Raw genomic sequence first — 17,870 nt, forward strand, 5'->3', positions numbered from 1 at the left:
CATAACTTGGAAGAAAGAGATTGGCTTGGAAAATAAGAGATAAGGGCCATGATAGATTCTTATCCTAGAAGCCATGAGAATGTGAGATTTGGAGGCTTGGAATTGGAAGAGAATAGAAGCTTGCATTGGAAGATAAAATCAAAGAAGAAAATTCAAATATTATAATGATGGCTTGGGAAGAAAATGGGGTGACTTAAAGGCTAAGGGATATTTTGAGATTTGGGGACTTGAGAGACTATATAAAGGGGAGGGGGAGAGACCCACGGGAAGCTAAAACATAACAAGAGAACAAGTGCAACAAGGAGAAGAAAGAAATCCAAGAAAGCAAAGAGGAGGAAGGGTAAAGATACCTCGTCGGAAAGCAGCAAAGACAGAAAGGAAATTAAAGAGGTAAGTTGAATTTCTTTCCGTAGGGTCGTAGAGCACGAAAAGAAGAGTCCGTAGGTTCAAACGGAGAGCGAATCGGAGCAAAAATGAGCAAATTATAGCATTTTTAATTTTAGGTTGCAGAATCCGTAACAGGGAAGGAGGCGATGCGTGGCTAACCTTCCGGGGACGCGTGAGGGCGCGTCTGGCCTTCGTTTGACCTAAAATTTTCACCATAATTCTCCTATTTTAATTGTCTACAATCCCATGTAAAAATATTTAAGGTTTGGTTCACTGAAATGTGTGATTTCTGCATAAATAGCCCCTAGTGCTCGAAAACGGGTTGTGAACAGTGCTATCGAAGGGAAACGATCAAGGTGAGTGATTCCTACATGTTTTGTGATACTTTAAGCATTTGTTGCTTCACTTGTGTGTGGATGATGGATTGCATATCATGCCTTGGTGGTTTACATGTCATATTTTCCCTTGGTTATGCATATTCCTTCTGCTTTATCATATATCATGTTCACGTTGGTGACCGTGGCTAGTTGTTGGGCCATCACGGAAGAACTCGTGCTCTTGCGGTGAGCCAAGGGGTGACTATAATGATCGCGGGGGTGATTGCAACACCCTGGCATTGCCACCATAGGGGTGGATTTCATAATGGCAATATTGCATTTGCACGCATGTACTTTCATTTTCTGAGTCACTCACTTAAATGTTATTATCTAACTTGGGTGTTTCATACCCCTGGGACATTCAACATCCTAGGTATATCGAAAGTACCAGGTGTTCTAGGTTCTGGTTCGAGCAAGGGCGAAAATGTGGTACTTGGCTAGCTTTGGGTTTCGCAGCCAGCTTTGGCCTTTATTTCATTATGTACCTTTGTAAACCAAGTGATGTATTGTAATAGCAGCTAGGATGCTAGAGCTTGTATTAAATGCTTGGGTTGTGTTGGTGTAATATCTCAATTGGTGCACTTCAAATGTTGTATGGGAAAATTGCCATGATGAGAGTTTATTCACTAGTTTGGGCATGTGTTGCAGTTATAACTACAAGTAGTGAGTTATGTCTTTTGAGTTTATTAAAAGTTCTAGCTTTCGTTAAGTTTTCTGGTTTGATCCAAATGCTTCCGTTAGCAAGGGTTTATATTTTACATCATTGTGTATTTGGAAAAGTGGGGCGTTACAGTTGATACCAACTGTAACGCCCCCCTTTCCAAATATGCAATAACTTGAAATATAATGGTGGCTATGTTTATCGTTTACAACACCTAGGCGTTATTGGAAACCCTTACCAACGGAAGCATTAGATCGAACCTGCAAGCTTAACCAAAGCTAAATAAAGAGGATTCCATTAGATTTCCTTTGCAAGTTCAAAAAATGCATACGACTTTCAATACTCCATAAAACACAAGACATCACAACAGGTACAATTGTAGGACACCAACACACACACACTTTACAACCTTAAGTACCCTAGATGCTACTACAATACATAATTGTGGTACAATTACATAATGAAATAAAAACCAGAGCTACCTACAAAACCCCAAGCTAGCCAAGCACCACCTCTTTGCCCTTACTCGAACCGAAACCTGGAACACCTGGTACTTCTGATATACCTAGGACGTTGAATGTCCCAAGGATATGAAACACCTAAGTTAGATAATAACATCTAAGTGAGATGGTTCAAAAATAATAATGTGTGCAGATGTAAAATGCAATGTGAGAATGAAGTCTCCTCAAACACTTTAGTCCACCGAGGCACGTGATTGGAGTTAGATGTCCTTAGCCCCTCCGAGGGCATCGGACTCCTTAGCCCTACCGAGGGCACCGGATTCCTTCCCCAAATCACCACACCCGCCTCATCAACCATCCACAACATCGAAGATGCATGCAAGAACGAAGAAATATGCTTTAACAAAGAGAAACATGAAGCGTAAGCCACAATCATCACACTAATCACACAAATGAACCAACATATGACCAATATGGAGTTTATTGGAGGCAAGAACCACTCACCTTGATTGTTTTCCCTTCGATAGCACTATTCATAGCCCGGTTTCGAGCACTAGGGGTTGTTTCTGCAGAAATCACGCATTTTAGTGAACCAAACCTTAAATATTTCTACATGGGGTTGTTGATAATTAAAATAGGAGAATTATGGTGAAAATTTCAGGTCAAACGGAGGCCGGATGCGCCCTCACACGCCCCCGGAAGGGTGGCCACGCGTTGCCTCCTTCCCTGTTACGGATTCTGTAACTTAAAATTAAAAATGCTATAACTTGCTCATTTTTGCTCCGATTCGCTCTCCGTTTGAACCTACGGACTCCTCTTTTCGTGCTCTACGACCCTACGGAAAGAAATTCGACTTACCTCTTTTATTTCCCTTCTGTCTTTGCTGCTTTCCGACGATGTATCTTTACCCTTCCTCCTCTTTGTTTTCTTGGATTTCTTTCTTCTCCTTGTTGCACTTGTTCTCTTGCTATGTTTTAGCTTCCCGTGGGTCTCTCCCCCTCCCCTTTATATAGTCTCTCAAGTCCCCAAATCTCAAGATATCCCTTAGCCTTTAAGTCACCCCATTTTCTTTCCAAGCCATCATTATAATATTTGAATTTTCTTCTTTGATTTTATCTTCCAATACAAGTTTTTATTATCTTCTAATCCCAAGCCTCCAAATCTCACCTTCTCATGGCTTCTAAGATAAGAATCCATCATGGCCCTTATCTCTTATTTTCCAAGCCAATCTCTTTCTTCCAAGTTATGTCATCCTAAGACTTTTGGGGTAAGATTAATCATTCTTCCATAAGACTTTAGGGTGAAGTTCCCAAATCCAATCTTATCTCTCCAAGTCATGTCTTCTAGGATAAGGAATCATCATTGCAATCATTCCTTCATAAGACTTTAGGTTAAGGATTCATCATTACAATCATTCTCTTATTACGTTAATGCCCTGAATCAAAATACTATTCATTTTGCTACTATAATTTCCAAACTTTATATCAAGTTCCGGAGTATTACAACACCCATAGTAACGGAGGAAGATCCCATGAAGAAAAACCGATTTTTCCAACCTTTCAAAGAGGACGGGGTGTCTACGAGGAACTTACAACCAGGGTATGCCATGAAGGAATAATGAAATTTGGACTTATTAACGCATACAAGGCGAAATAGTTTTAAGAAGAGCTAAGCTTTAGGGACGATACCTCTCCCTCGACAACATATAACGAAGGCGACTAAACTCCTCCACCCATTGGACACTAGTTGAGAAGGACATAACCCTACGAGACGAAAGATCTCAGCTAGGTTGTCTTCGAAATGAACTCGGTACCTGGCTTCAAGATAAGCTTCATAGATCGTTAAACCACCAAGAGGGGATTGATGGACTCTAAGATTGGAGGGTGCAGCGTACCAAAAGCCCTTGATGGGGAGATGATATTTTCGGACGAGTCCGGAGACCTCATCCTCGGATAAGGTAGAATAAGCAGGGGTTGGGTCATCAGGGAGACCACTACGATCGAGCTCTAACTCTATGTCAATATCGTTATCAAAAGAGAAGGCATCAGGGTGGAGCTGGGAGGTCCCAGCGTCTCTTATTTGCATACCAGACTGGGAAGAGGAGCTAGAAGAGTCCGAGTTATTCCCATCTGAGTTGCTAGAGGAGGTCATGAGGATTGACTTACTAAAACAACGTGACATGGGGAAGAGAGAACGCGGCCTCCGCCAGCAAGGCCAAGACCGCTGGTCTTGGCCACACACACACAAAAAAAAAAAAAAAAAAGAGGGGGGAAGGCCTCTTACCTTTTACTCCACTCCAATAATACTTTCATTCCAATGATGCTTAGGAGGAGGGGACCATGTCCACATCCCTTTTTATAGAGTTTTTTGAGAGCCATGAGAAGGGTAAGGGGACTTTGAATTGGGAAGTGAGCCAATAATTGAGATCATTAATCCTATTTTTTGCAAGAAAGTAGAAAAGCTTGGAGGACTACTCCTTCAGCTGCCCGAGCTCCTCACCCTCACAGCTCAAGAAGTTAGGGGGGCAAGTGGTGAGGGGATATTTTACTAAAAGCAAATTTACTATACTACCCTCGGAGATTACCAGCCTAGTGCCGCCACGTGCCTGTCTCAGGAAGCGCCACGTGTCCTCCAGATCTTCATCCCATATTTGATTTTGAACGAGAGTGACTCGGTCAACCGAGATTCTCTCCAATGTCTTTTTCAAAGGTTATCCTATCTCTTTAGAGTAAGCTCTATGCCATCTTTAAATAGAGGTCAACTTCTACAGGTATGGGTATCTGACTACTGAGTGATTTTCCATTTCGGGTATCTTCTTTTACTGACTTGAGCGTCGAAGTCCTCCCGGGGAATTAAAGCCCCGCCCTTGCAGGTACTTGCTTCGAGGCAGACATCGGTGATCGGTCCAGTATCATCATATATATATATATATCTAACATATAAATAAAAAAGAAAAAAATATATATATCTAAGTATCTAATATATAAATAGAAATAGAAAAATATATATACCTAATATATTTAACATATAAATAGAAAAGAAAACATATATATAACATATAAATAGAAAATAAAATCAAATAACATAATAAACATTACACCCAACAACACAACGCGAGAGAGAGAGGGGGGTCGAAAGCGGAAACGGAGGCGGAGATGGAAATGGAGCTTGATAGCGGCAGCGGCATTGACGCAGCGAGGACATGGCAGTGAGGATGGAGCTTGACAGCGTAGAGGCGGTGAGGAGGTCACGATGGAGCTGGAGGCAGTGGCGGCCTTGGGCTAAGATAGAGCTTGACAGTCAGAAACGGTGCCCGTGAGAGAGAAGGGGAAATTGACGAGAGAGATAAGGGGTAACGGGTAAGGGAAAACAAAAACCCTAATAATCAATTCATATAAAATGGATTAGACGGCCGATTAGGCTATAATCGGCCAAGTGGTTCATGCGACTAGGCGGCTGCCCAGTACCGATTAACCGGGCCGACGCCTAAGGGGGCCGATTAGGCAACAATCGCAGTGGTTAGTGTCCGTCTAGTGCCTAGGCGGCCTGTAACATCCCGCATCGAGCGATAGGAAGGATCGGAACAACTTACCCTGATGGGCCTACGTGAACTTCCCGGGGGGGGGGGTCACCCATCATTGGAGTTCGTTGCCTGCATTCAGCCCAAAAGGTATCCAGTTAGTATTGTTTCCTTCCTTACTTATCCTCGATATATACTATTCTCCTCTGGGATCCCGGGGTATTACATTTTCCCCCCCTTGAGCACATGAGGTCCTCGTCATGCGACCATACAACTGGTCTCAGACCTTCTCCCCTTTGGAGGCTGCCATCCTAGAAGCCTGCCAGAAGCCGCTCCTTAATCAGGCCTTACGCACCGGCGCCACTCCCTGCCCTCATTGGACCGCCTTCTTCAAGGGTCGGCTCTGATACCACCGTAGCACCTCCTTGTCTCAAGTATCACGGGTAGGTATACACCTAATCGTCCAAGAGGTGTTAGGAAACCCTAAGCAGCGAAAAACACGGATCGAACCTACCACAAAGTTTGTAGGGTTCCCATACAAGCTAAATATGCACAAGCCTTTCATTAGGATAGAGTTAAAGTCTAACATAAGAAAAAGAAGTAAAATATCTGAATAATTACAACATTTTTGAATAGGATTACATAAAACAATAGAAAGTACTAAATGTCCACAGTTTCTTTCCCGTTTGCCTCGCTCGCCTCCTCGGCTCCTGGCATACCAAACATACCTGGAATGCGGAACGTTCCAGGGACATCAACCCAAGTTAGATTACATGAATCTAAGTGAGACGGTTTCAAGAAAAGAATAGATCGTGTATGAGATGCAAATATACAAAATGAAACCCCCTTTGTGGAAGCCATGCCAGGGTATTGCAATCACCCCTGCGCACGCCATGCTCACCTCAAAACACGCATATGTGACTCCAAGAGCCACTCATGACGGCCACTAACTTGTCACAAACAACCACATGCCATGAAGTGATGAAACAAGTGAAATAACATGCTAAACAAAGAGAGCAAGTGAATATGTCCACATTCAACATAAATGGTTCAAGAGATGATCAATATGAAGCACAAATAATACAAGAAACCACTCACACTTGCTGTAGGTCTTGACGGTTCACCATTTATACGAATTTTAGCCCGATTTAGCTACAGTTTCATACAATTCAGGTCACCAAACCAAAATATTTTTACATACAATCATAGAAAATGATTTAAGAAGCAAACCCACAAAATTACAAAGGAAGAAGCCCAGCCACGTGCCCTCACGTGCCACCAGAAGGGTGGCCACGCGCGGCCACGCACAGCTACAGCTAGCGCGTGTGATGCACACGCCGTCTCCCTACTTCTTACGGATTCTGCACCAAAAATTAAAACGGTCGTATCTAATTCATTTTAACTCCGATTCGCCTTCCGTTTGAACCTATGGACTTCCCTTTCAGTGCTCTACGACCCTATGAAAAGAAAATTGGCTTACCTTTTCGGTTTCCTTTATGTTTTCGCGATTTTCCGGTCAGGTCTCTCTATTCTCCTTCCTTTGCTTTTTTCCCTTGGATCCTTTTCTTCCCTTGCTTTCTTTCTTACTTTTAGCTTTACGTGGCCCTTCCTTCTTCCCTTTATATAGCCCTTCAACCCCAAATCTCCAAGATTTCACTTAGCTCTTAAGTTAGCCCTTTTTTCTATCCTAGTAATCATGACAAACTTTGAAATTTCCTCATTTGATTCTCTCTTTTAAAGGAAGTCTCCATTCTTCCAATCCAAGGCTTCTAAATGCACCCTCACTTGGCCTTCAAGATAAGTCTCTTTATCTACTTCTTTTATAAGCCAATACAAATCTTACAAGTTATATTACTTTTGACTTTTAGGGTGAATCCAATTATTACCATCATAAGGCTTTAGGACTTTAGGGAAAATTCTCCAATCCTAACTCTCCAACTCAAGCCTTCTTGGATAAGAATTCATCATTGCAAATATTCCCATTGGTTGGAGACAAGCTATCTCTTTTACAAATTGTGATATTTGCATTTGGATCCTAAAACCATTTTCGTTTACACTTTAATTCTAAACTTCCATTTAAAACACTTTATTGCAACATCGAACCTTTACATTAAATTTTGGGGTATTACATCTGAAATCCAAGGATCCTGGGAAGTTCGCATAGGCCCATCAGGGTAAGTTGTTCCGATCCTTCCTATCGCTCGATGCGGGATGTTACAGGTGGTATCAGAGCAGGATTATTATGGTTTTGGATAAGATATGATTTGACTGACATTGAGGTTTTGGTGTGTGACAGGATATGGACCCCAACGAAATAGAAAACCAACGCCAAAGGTCTATTACGGGCTAGTGGACTGCGGTGCTTTAGGGACGCGTCATGCAGCCTGCTGATGTTCTGGGAACTTTTCTTGACATAGTTGTTCCCGTCATACAGCAAGTCCCACCAGGCCCAATACTCCCGTATATAATAGAACTCCAGTTAGGTTACTTGGTATCCATACTAACCCCAGAAATACAGGGATTGGCTCATCAACTTTTGGAGCAAGCTATTTACCCTGACATCGAGACCTTTGTGAACCATTTGCGTGAGGCAGAACAAAACCAAGGAATTAGAGACATGCCGGTAGACGTGGATGATCTTATAGATTTTCCTAGGAAGAGGGAACTCACACCTCCCACTACATCAGAATCTGAGGAGGAGTAGGTTACCATGAGTCAGAACAATTTTGTGGGTTGTAGACATGTATGATAGAGGCTAAATCAGATATGCTGTAATATACTAATGATCATAGGATAGGCATAGTACTTACCCCTTACTTGTGGGAATTTTGGATTGTATGACGAATAATATAGCAAACTCGGATGGCATAGGTAAGACTCTAGTAGCAGTGTTTAACAAGGATGTAACAAAATAATAGTAGTAGTACATGTGTATAACAAGGATGTAATGAGTAAGTAGTGGTATAAAATATGATGGTCTAATATAAGGTATAATAGTACTGTGTAAATGGACATGCACAAAATATGTAGACCCTTTGGGATTTTGGACAAGATTAGATGGAAGAAAATTGAGCGTTAGAGTTTGAGAAAGACCTTGCAGATCCTGGGAAGATGCGGGTATTTTAAGGACCTAAGGGCAATAGAAAAGTAGTTGTGAAAAGCGGTTGGTCTAACCATAGGGGTAGTGTTACTTTCTTTAAGGATTTTAGAAGTTTCAATTATGATTTGTGTAAGACAAGTCTAGTTACTTTGTTGTATGGGTGCAAGCATGTAACCCCTAAATGTCGTTCTTATAAACTTTGTGGTTGTTTCAGATGGTGAACACTCGACGATCCCAAACTCTCGGACGAAGGGGTGGCAACCAGGAGGAAGAGACACGACGTCCCCAGGAAGAGAGAGTAGAGTTGTCTCAGGAAAATTCTTCTCAAGGCGGAGGTCAGGGAAGTGGGGATCGTATAGATCGGGTGGAGCGGGTCCTAGAACACATGGTCACATATATGCAAGGGACTCAGCCAACGGGTCAAAGTATTCCTCAGGTGCCGGTTGCCATCGACCGGTTCCAACGATTAAGTCCCCCTGTGTTTTGAGGAAGGGTAAGCGCTGACCCGAGCAAAAGTGAGTATTGGATAGAACAACTCGAGAAGATTTTTGATTTTATTGGATGTGGGGAAGGGGAGAAAGTAGTTTGTGCCACTTTCATGCTTCAAGATGAGGCGGACCATTGGTGGCGAACAATGCAAAGGACTTTGCCTGGCCCTACGAGACAAGGTATGCTAGTTGTCACATGGACTCAGTTTAAGGAATTATTTTACACTAAGTATTTCCCTTTATGCAAAAAGTTGGAAAAGAGTCGAGAATTTATGAATTTGAAACAAACTGGGGATATGTCAGTCGCCCAGTATGAAGATAGCTTTTTTTGGTTAATTAAATACATGATTGTTTATAATTTGGAAGAAGAGGCAAAATCTCAGAAATTTCTTGATGGGTTAAGACTTGAGATACAACTGGCATTGTGTTCCTTAGGGGCCCGTACTTATGCAGGGGTTGTTATGCAAGCTTTAACGGTTGAAAGTAACCTTGTGCAAATGAATGCTTTAAAAGTAGAAGTGCAAGAACCCGAGGACAAGAACGCGGGAAGGAAGCATCACTTAGGAGTCCGAGGAGGAAACTTTAAGTCTAAGAGTAGGTGTCCCAAGTGTCAGAAGTTCCATCTTGGAAGGGCGTGCCAAAGCCAGACTCAAGGATGCTATTCATGTGGAAGGAGTGACCACTTGGCCCGTGATTGTCCCAAGGGACCTAAGTGTTTCAACTGTCAGAAGATCGGTCATCTCTCGAAGGACTATCCAAAAAGGAAGCAAGTCGATCAAGCGGGAGTAGGCAGAGGAGGCCAAGAACCGCGACGAGGCCGGGTGTATCATCTGACGAGGGAGGATGCCAACGCAAGCGCGTCGGTCATACAAGGTACACTGATCTTTCTCAATACACCAGTGCGAGTGTTAATTGATCCTGGATCGACACATTCATTCATTTCACATGCGTGGATACAAAGTTTGAATTTGGAATTGGAGGATTTGGAGTGTCCTATGTTTGTGGCTACTCCTTTAGGGAAACAAGTGAAAACTAGCACGGGGTATGGAGAAGGAAGGGTTGAGTTGGGTGATAGTGAATTTGCACTTGAACTCACGTCATTAGAAATCCAAGATTTTGATATAATTCTTGGAATGGAATTTCTGTCTAAATATAAGGCCCGAATTGATTGTCAGACAAAAACAGTAGAACTTAAAAATAACCAAGGAATTTGGGAAAAATTTCGGGGACAAGAGAGTGATAAAAAGATTAAGTGGATCATGGCCCTCAAAGCTATTAAAATGCTTGAGAAGGGAGCCTATGGGTACTTGGCGGGGGTGCAAACAGAAAATAAGAAAGTGGAACTTGAGGAGAGACCGATAGTTAATGAATTTTCTGATGTGTTTCCCGAAAATTTACCTGAATTACCCCCTCATCGGGAAATTGAATTTTCTATAGAAGTTGTACCAGAAACAAATCTCATATCCATATCCCCATATAGAATGGCCCCAACAGAACTAAAAGAGCTTAGAAGTCAGTTGCAGGACCTTTTGGACAAGGGATTTATTCAACCCAGTACCTCACCTTGGGGAGCACCTGTGTTGTTTGTTAAAAAGAAAGACGAAAGCCTGAGGATGTGTATTGATTATAGGCAGCTAAACAAAGTGACTATAAGAAATAAGTATCCTCTCCCTAGGATTGATGAATTGTTTGATCAGTTGCAAGGTGCTACAATATTTTCCAAAATTGATTTAAGGTCTGGTTATTATCAGTTAAGGATTAAGAAGGAGGATATTCCAAAGACTGCCTTTAGATCCCGATATGGACACTATGAGTACCTAGTGATGCCTTTTGGATTAACTAATGCACCTGCAGCCTTTATGGATTTAATGAACCGAGTGTTCAAACCATATTTGGATCAATTTGTAATTGTGCTTATTGATGACATCCTAATTTATTCTGCTAGCAGAGAGGAGCATGAGCAACATTTGTGGATTGTCTTGGAAACCTTGCGAAAGCACCAGTTATATGCTAAGTTTTCAAAATGTAAGTTTTGGTTAAGTCAAGTTACTTTCCTTGGTCATGTCATATCTAGAAAAGGAATAGCTGTAGATCCCTCAAAGGTCGAAGTAATAAAAAATTGGTCACAACCCAAAACAGTAAACGAGGTACGAAGTTTCTTGGGTTTAGCCAGCTACTATAGAAAATTTGTTGAAGGATTTTCTCACCTTGCTCTACCTTTAACTCGATTAACACGAAAGGGAATTAAATTTGAATGGAACGAAATGTGTGAACATAGTTTTAAGAAACTTAAGGAGAAACTAACCTTTACTCCGGTTTTAGCGATGCCTGATGATACAGGAGGATTTACAGTTTATACTGACGCCTCGAAGACTGGGCTAGGATGTGTTCTTATGCAGAATGGAAGAGTGATAGCCTATGGGTCTCGGCAGTTGAAAAAGCACGAACAACATTACCCTACCCATGATTTGGAGCTTGCGGCGGTTGTGTTTGCCTTAAAACTCTGGCGGCATTATTTGTATGGAGATAAATTTGAGGTCTTCACGGATCATAAAAGCTTGAAGTATCTGTTCTCCCAGAAAGACTTGAACATGAGGCAACGGCGGTGGATGGAGTTTCTGAAGAATTATGATTGTTCGCTTCAGTACCATCTCGGGAAGGCAAACGTTGTGGCCGATGCATTGAGCAGAAAAGAGCCTGCCTTGATGGCCAGTCTGATGACTCGAGAGTGGGATTTGGTGGAGGCTTTTGGCCAGTTAGCGGTAAACGTAATTCCTAAATAAACTTCTATTTATGTTGCTAGCCTAGTGGATCGTTCTCAACTGTTAGAACAGGTTCGGCAAGCCACTAAGGAAGACCCGAGACTGAAACTGTGGGTTGACGACCAAGAGCAGGTCAAGAATCCAAGTTTCTTAGATGGCATACCGCGGTTCGCCAACAGAGTTTATGTACCTAGAGTAAGGGAATTAAGGCAAACTATACTGGACGAAACTCATAGAGCCAAATATACGATTCATCCTGGCGCTACGAAAATGTACAGGGAATTGAAAGGTATATATTGGTGGCCGGGAATGAAAAAGGATGTGGCGCGACAAGTGGCTCGGTGTGATACCTGTCAAAGAATTAAAATTGAGCACCAAAGATCGGCTGGAAAGTTGCAACCTCTGGAAATTCCTGAGTGGAAGTGGGAGCATATTACTATGGACTTCGTAACAGGATTGCCTAAAGGACCCTCAGGGAATGACACGATTTGGGTGATTGTGGACAGACTGACAAAGTCTGCTCACTTCTTGTCAATGAAGACAGGACAACCTGTTAACAAACTAGCTCAGCTGTGCATAAAGGAAATCGTCAGACTACATGGGGTACTAGTCAGCATTGTCTCTGACAGAGATCTAAGATTTACCTCTCGGTTTGGGAGAAGCTTGCAAGAGCGTCTGGGAACACGCTTGCAGATGAGTACTGCATACCATCCACAAACAGATGACCAATCGGAACGAACCATCCAAACCTTGGAAGACATGCTGAGGGCATGTGTAATTGACTTCTCAAAGGGATGGGAAGAACATCTGTCTTTAATTGAGTTCGCATATAATAACAGTTTCCATAGCAGTGTCAGAATGGCCCCCTACGAAGCTCTCTACGGTCGAAAATGTAGAACTCCTCTATGCTGGACGGAAGTAGGAGAAGGGCAAATAACAGGATCTGAAATTGTGCAGCAGACAAATGAGAAAATCAAGATAATTCGAGAGCGGATCAAAATGGCTCAGAGTAGACAAAAGTCTTATGCAGACCACCGGAGAAGGGATTTGGAGTTTCAACCCGGCGACAAAGTGTATTTGAAGATCATACCCTCTCAAGTAATATCCCTAAGAAAGAAGAAAGGGAAGTTGAGCCCTAGATACATTGGACCATATGAGATCTTGGAGCGAATTGGAGTAGTTACTTATCGTTTGGCATTACCTCCGACAATGTCCAACATACATAATGTCTTCCATGTCTCACGACTACGGAAACATGAGCCTGACCCTACCCAGAAGATTCCTGTAGAGGCTATTGAGCTACGAGAAGATTTAACCTAACCTATCCTGAAGAACTAGTTGAAATTTTGGATACAAAGGAACAAGTGTTAAGGAACAAGACGATACTGCTAGTGAAAGTCCTGTGGAGACATCACAACATTGAGGAAGCTACTTGGGAAAGGGAAGAAGAAATTCGGCAAAATTATCCAAACCTCTTTGACATTATGGAGACTTAAGGAAAATTTCGGGAACGAAATTTATTTTAAGGGGAGGAGGATGTAATACCCCAAAATTTAATGTAAAGGTTGGATGTTGCAATAAAGTGTTTTAAATGGAAGTTTAGAGTGTAAACAAAAATGGTTTTAGGACCCAAATGCAAATATCACAATTTGTAAAAGAGATAGCTTATCTCCAACCAATGGGAATATTTGCAATGAAGAATTCTTATCCAAGAAGACTTGAGTTGGAGAGTTAGGATTGGAGAACTTTCCCTAAAGTCCTAAAGCCTTATGATGGTAATAATTGGATTCACCCTAAAAGTCAAAAGTAATATAACTTGTAAGATTTGTATTGGCTTACAAAAGAAGTAGATAAAGAGACTTATCTTGAAAGCCACGTGAGGGAGCATTTGGAAGCCTTGGATTAGAAGAATGGAGACTTCCTTTAAAAGAGAGAATCAAATGAGAAAATTTTAAAATTTGTCATGATTACTAGGGTAGAAAAAATGGCTAACTTAAGAGCTAAGTGAAATCTTGGAGATTTGGGGTTGAAGGGCTATATAAAGGGAAGAAGGAAGGGCCACGTAAAGCTAAAGTAAGAAAGAAAGCAAGGGAAGAAAAGGATTCAAGGGAAAAAAGCAAAGGAAGGAGAATAGAGAGTCCTAACCGGAAAATCGCGAAAACAAAAAGGAAACCGAAAAGGTAAGCCATTTTTCTTTCCGTAGGGTCGTAGAACACTAAAAGGGGAGTCCATAGGTTCAAACGGAAGGCAAATCAGAGTTAAAATGAATTAGATATGGCCGTTTTAATTTTTGGTGCAAAATCCGTAAGAAGCAGGGAGACGGCGCGTGCATCACACGCGCCAGCCGCAATTGCGCGTGGCCACCCTTCTAGTGGCGCGTGAGGGCGCGTGGCTGGGCTTCTTCCTCTGTAATTTTGTGGGTTTGCTTCTTAAATCATTCTCTGTGATTGTATGTAAAAATATTTTGGTTTTGTGACCCGAACTGTATGAAACTGCAGCTAAATCGGGCTAAAATTCGTATAAACGGTGAATCGTCAAGATCTACAGCAAGTGTGAGTGGTTTCTTGCATTATTTGTGCTTCATATTGATCATCTCTTGAACCATTTATGTTGAATGTGGACATACTCACTTGCTCTCTTTGTTTAGCATATTATTTCACTTGTTTCATCACTTCATGGCATGTGGTTGTTTGTGGCAAGTTAGTGGCCGCCATGAGTGGCTCTTGGAGTCACATATGCGCGTTTTGAGGTGAGCATGGCGTGCGCAGGGGTGATTGCAACACCCTGGCATGACTTCCACAAAGGGGGTTTCACTTTGCATATTTGCATCTCATACATGATCTATTCTTTTCTTGAAACCGTCACTCTTAGATTCATGTAATCTAACTTGGGTTGATGCCCCTAGAACGTTCCGCATTCCAAGTATGTTTGGTATGCCAGGAGCCAAGGAGGCGAGCGAGGCAAACGGGAAAGAAACTGTGGACGTTTAGTACTTTCTGTTGTTTTATGTAATCCTATTCAGAAGTGTTGTAATTATTCGGATATTTTACTTCTTTTTCTTATGTTAGACTTTAACTCTATCTAATGAAAGGCTTGTGCATATTTAGCTTGTATGGGAACCCTACAAACTTTCTGGCAGGTTCGATCCGTGTTTTTCGCTGCTTAGGGTTTCCTAACACCTCTTGGACGATTAGGTGTATACCTACTCGTGATACTTGAGACGATGAGGTGTTACACGGCCACCTAGGCTGAGTTTTAGTTCACTGAATAAAAGGCTTTTGGAAGAGATTTTTTTTGGGTATTCAACAAGAGAGGAAATTAAGGAATTTGAAAGGAAATATTCTGCAAAAAGGAGGGGGAAGATTGTTTGACTCCTACCCTTGCGTAAAATTAATTACCTAAAAGACACACACACAAGGGGGTCACACTCGCCAGCGTATGAGGTTTATGTAGTACAGAATTTAAAACTAGTAAGTTCAGGTGAAATCTATAGGGAAGTTAATTATTAAAAGAAAATAAAGACAGTGCATAAAAGTAAATTATAATGTAGTGTGATGTGATATAGAAAAAATTGAGATAGTGAATTAACACTGAAAATAAAACGTCTTGTGACAAGACAAATTCAATGCCGATCCATTCATTTTCCAAGCAAGCATAAAATTATAATATTATCGGGTTTGAAAATTAGATTACAAAATTTTGCTATTAATACGTTTTGGGATGATGATGGTTCTATTTCTAGCATCTTCCATGCATGACATGAGAAGATTTAACTTAAACAACCATCATAAACCAAAATACAAATATATTACACTTAGACTTGGGTATGGTATGACAGTATTTCCCATTTGGACAACTCACATACTTGGCATGGGAGTTCCGGGTTAGGCATATACCCCAATCCAAATTCAAATGTTTTGGCAAGAATTCTTAATTTAATTTCAAAATCTCAACTAAACAATGAAGTTTGGCTTGCTTAGGTTATTCATGGCATTCGGACAATGTCCTTGTCTTGGCCCAAGACTTACTTAGCCACACGCCTCCATTTACAAATTAACCAACAGAAATTAAATGACAGGAAATTAAAGTTGCTCAAATTAAAATGCTGAAATTAAATTACTGAAATTAAAAAATAATATTTAAAGAACAAAAATTAAATAGACAAAAATTTATAACAGCAAAAAAATAAAAACATGAAATAAAAATAAAACAGAATATAAAGCACCAATCTACATCTAATACAGAAATTTATAACGAAATGTAAGCAACGACAGAACGTAAATATAAGAGCAGTAATCTTAATACAGTAATGAATAACAGAAAGTACAGAAACAATGTTCTTGAAGCTGGAAATTAAGACTAATCTCTACTGTTATGCGTGAATTAAAAGACCTCCCTCACTGTGCGATTGTCTTCTTCCAGTGATGCTGTACGTATATATATATATATATATCGCGCCCACCTTCCAGCCTTCGCACTGTGTTGCTGCCCGGAAAATCCCCTTTCGTTGCTGTGCGGAAACTCCTTCCCGTGCTGCCTTCTCCGATAATTCCCTCAGCCTCTGCGTCGGTCTGTCCGAAATTCTCCCCGTCCAGAGATCCCCTGCTATGCGCTCCCTTATATATATATCACAATACACGCCACAATTGCCCTTGAATGTTGATTTAATTACCAAGGAGGGACCGCATGTAGACTGCCGCTGCTGGCATTAAAATTGGGCTTGTGGCTTTAAACATGTGGCATCACTTGCTGGGCTTCGCAATTAACTTGTGGCTGGGCTTTAATTGGCCCATGCGCTGGTGGCTTCAAATTGGGCTTTAATTGGTTTGAGCCTCCATGCTTCCCTGCATCTTCAATTCCAATCTTTAATTATTATATTATATAATAGATATATATATATCCTTCACGCATGCACTTATGAATATATGTATATGTATTATATTATAAAGATATATTATATATTTATATATTGTAAATTCTTTTTCAATTTAATTTCTTTTGTTAAAAATTAAAAGGAAATATTTTTTTAAATTTTTAATTAACTCCTAATCTCTCTTTAAATTTCATTTTCATCTAAAGTTGCATATAACTATAAATTGTGCATAAATATTCAATTAAACTAATTTCAAAATCAAAATAAGGGTATAATTATAACAAAATTTTACAAAATTGACCACTAATCAAATATTCTACCAAGAACGAGAAAGGAAAAAAATGTTGCCAGAAAGTTCAGGTCTCAATCGAAGATCATGCCAAACATCAAGAAAACAGTGAGGGGTAATTCATACCAAAAGTCACAAAACTTTGGTATCTTTTGTAATGTGGTCATTAAACTTTAATTAATTGTAAAGTGATCATAAAACTTTCAAATATTTTGTAATGTGATCACATTTGAGATATTCTGGCATGCTCTCGTCGGAGTTGCTGCCGTTCTGATAACGTGGAGTTAATGTGTTGATGATGTGACAATACGATCACAAAAATGCTGACTGTACAATAAAAATGTGCCATGTGTCAAAACCAAATTGCAGTTTAGTGACCACATTGCGAAAGACAAAATTTTTGTGACTTTTGGTGTGAATTACCCTCAAATTTATTCTAAATTTAAAAATTTATCCAAATTTGTTTTAAATTTCACAAATAAATAAATACATATTTAATATTTAAAATTAATAAAAATTTCTCCTAATTTTACTACTCTCTCATTTTTACCTCACGGACTAATTAGATTTAATTATTTATTACTAAAATAAAAAGATGAACAAATTATCAATTTTTGATTAGTTTATTAGACAAGTAAAAATAAAAAAAATATATAATTTTTTTATATTAACATGTTTAATAAAAATAAAAAATACAACCAAAATTATAAAAAAAATTCTTAAATATTAAACAGCCAAATAAAATTACTCTTTCTTGAATTCAAAAGTAAATGCACATTAGAACCAAAATCAATAAAATTAAGTCCCCCTTCATCTAAGATTTAATTTTTTATTCAAATAAAAAATTATAATTATTGGCCCTATCAATAACCCTACCACTATCCTAAACCCTAAAGCCTAAATTTTTATTATTTTTAAATATTAAATATGTATTTATTTATTTATGAAATTT

At 40.1% G+C, this 17,870-nt stretch overlaps 1 protein-coding gene across 1 annotated transcript in view; it reads right to left on the reverse strand.

The window, feature by feature from the left end:
* Positions 1-16,337, reverse strand: part of LOC127787130 (octanoyltransferase LIP2p, chloroplastic-like) — a 44,100-nt gene extending 27,763 nt beyond the window's left edge. The window contains exons 1-2 of the mRNA XM_052315005.1: positions 16,219-16,337; positions 1,908-1,990 (exon numbers count right to left, since the gene is read on the reverse strand). The gene's annotated coding sequence lies outside the window, so the exon portion shown is untranslated. The remainder of the gene's footprint in view (positions 1-1,907; positions 1,991-16,218) is intronic.
* Positions 16,338-17,870: the final 1,533 nt, after the last annotated feature.

The sequence above is a fragment of the Diospyros lotus genome, chromosome 12 (assembly GCF_014633365.1).
Source record: "Diospyros lotus cultivar Yz01 chromosome 12, ASM1463336v1, whole genome shotgun sequence".
NCBI lineage: Eukaryota > Viridiplantae > Streptophyta > Magnoliopsida > Ericales > Ebenaceae > Diospyros > Diospyros lotus.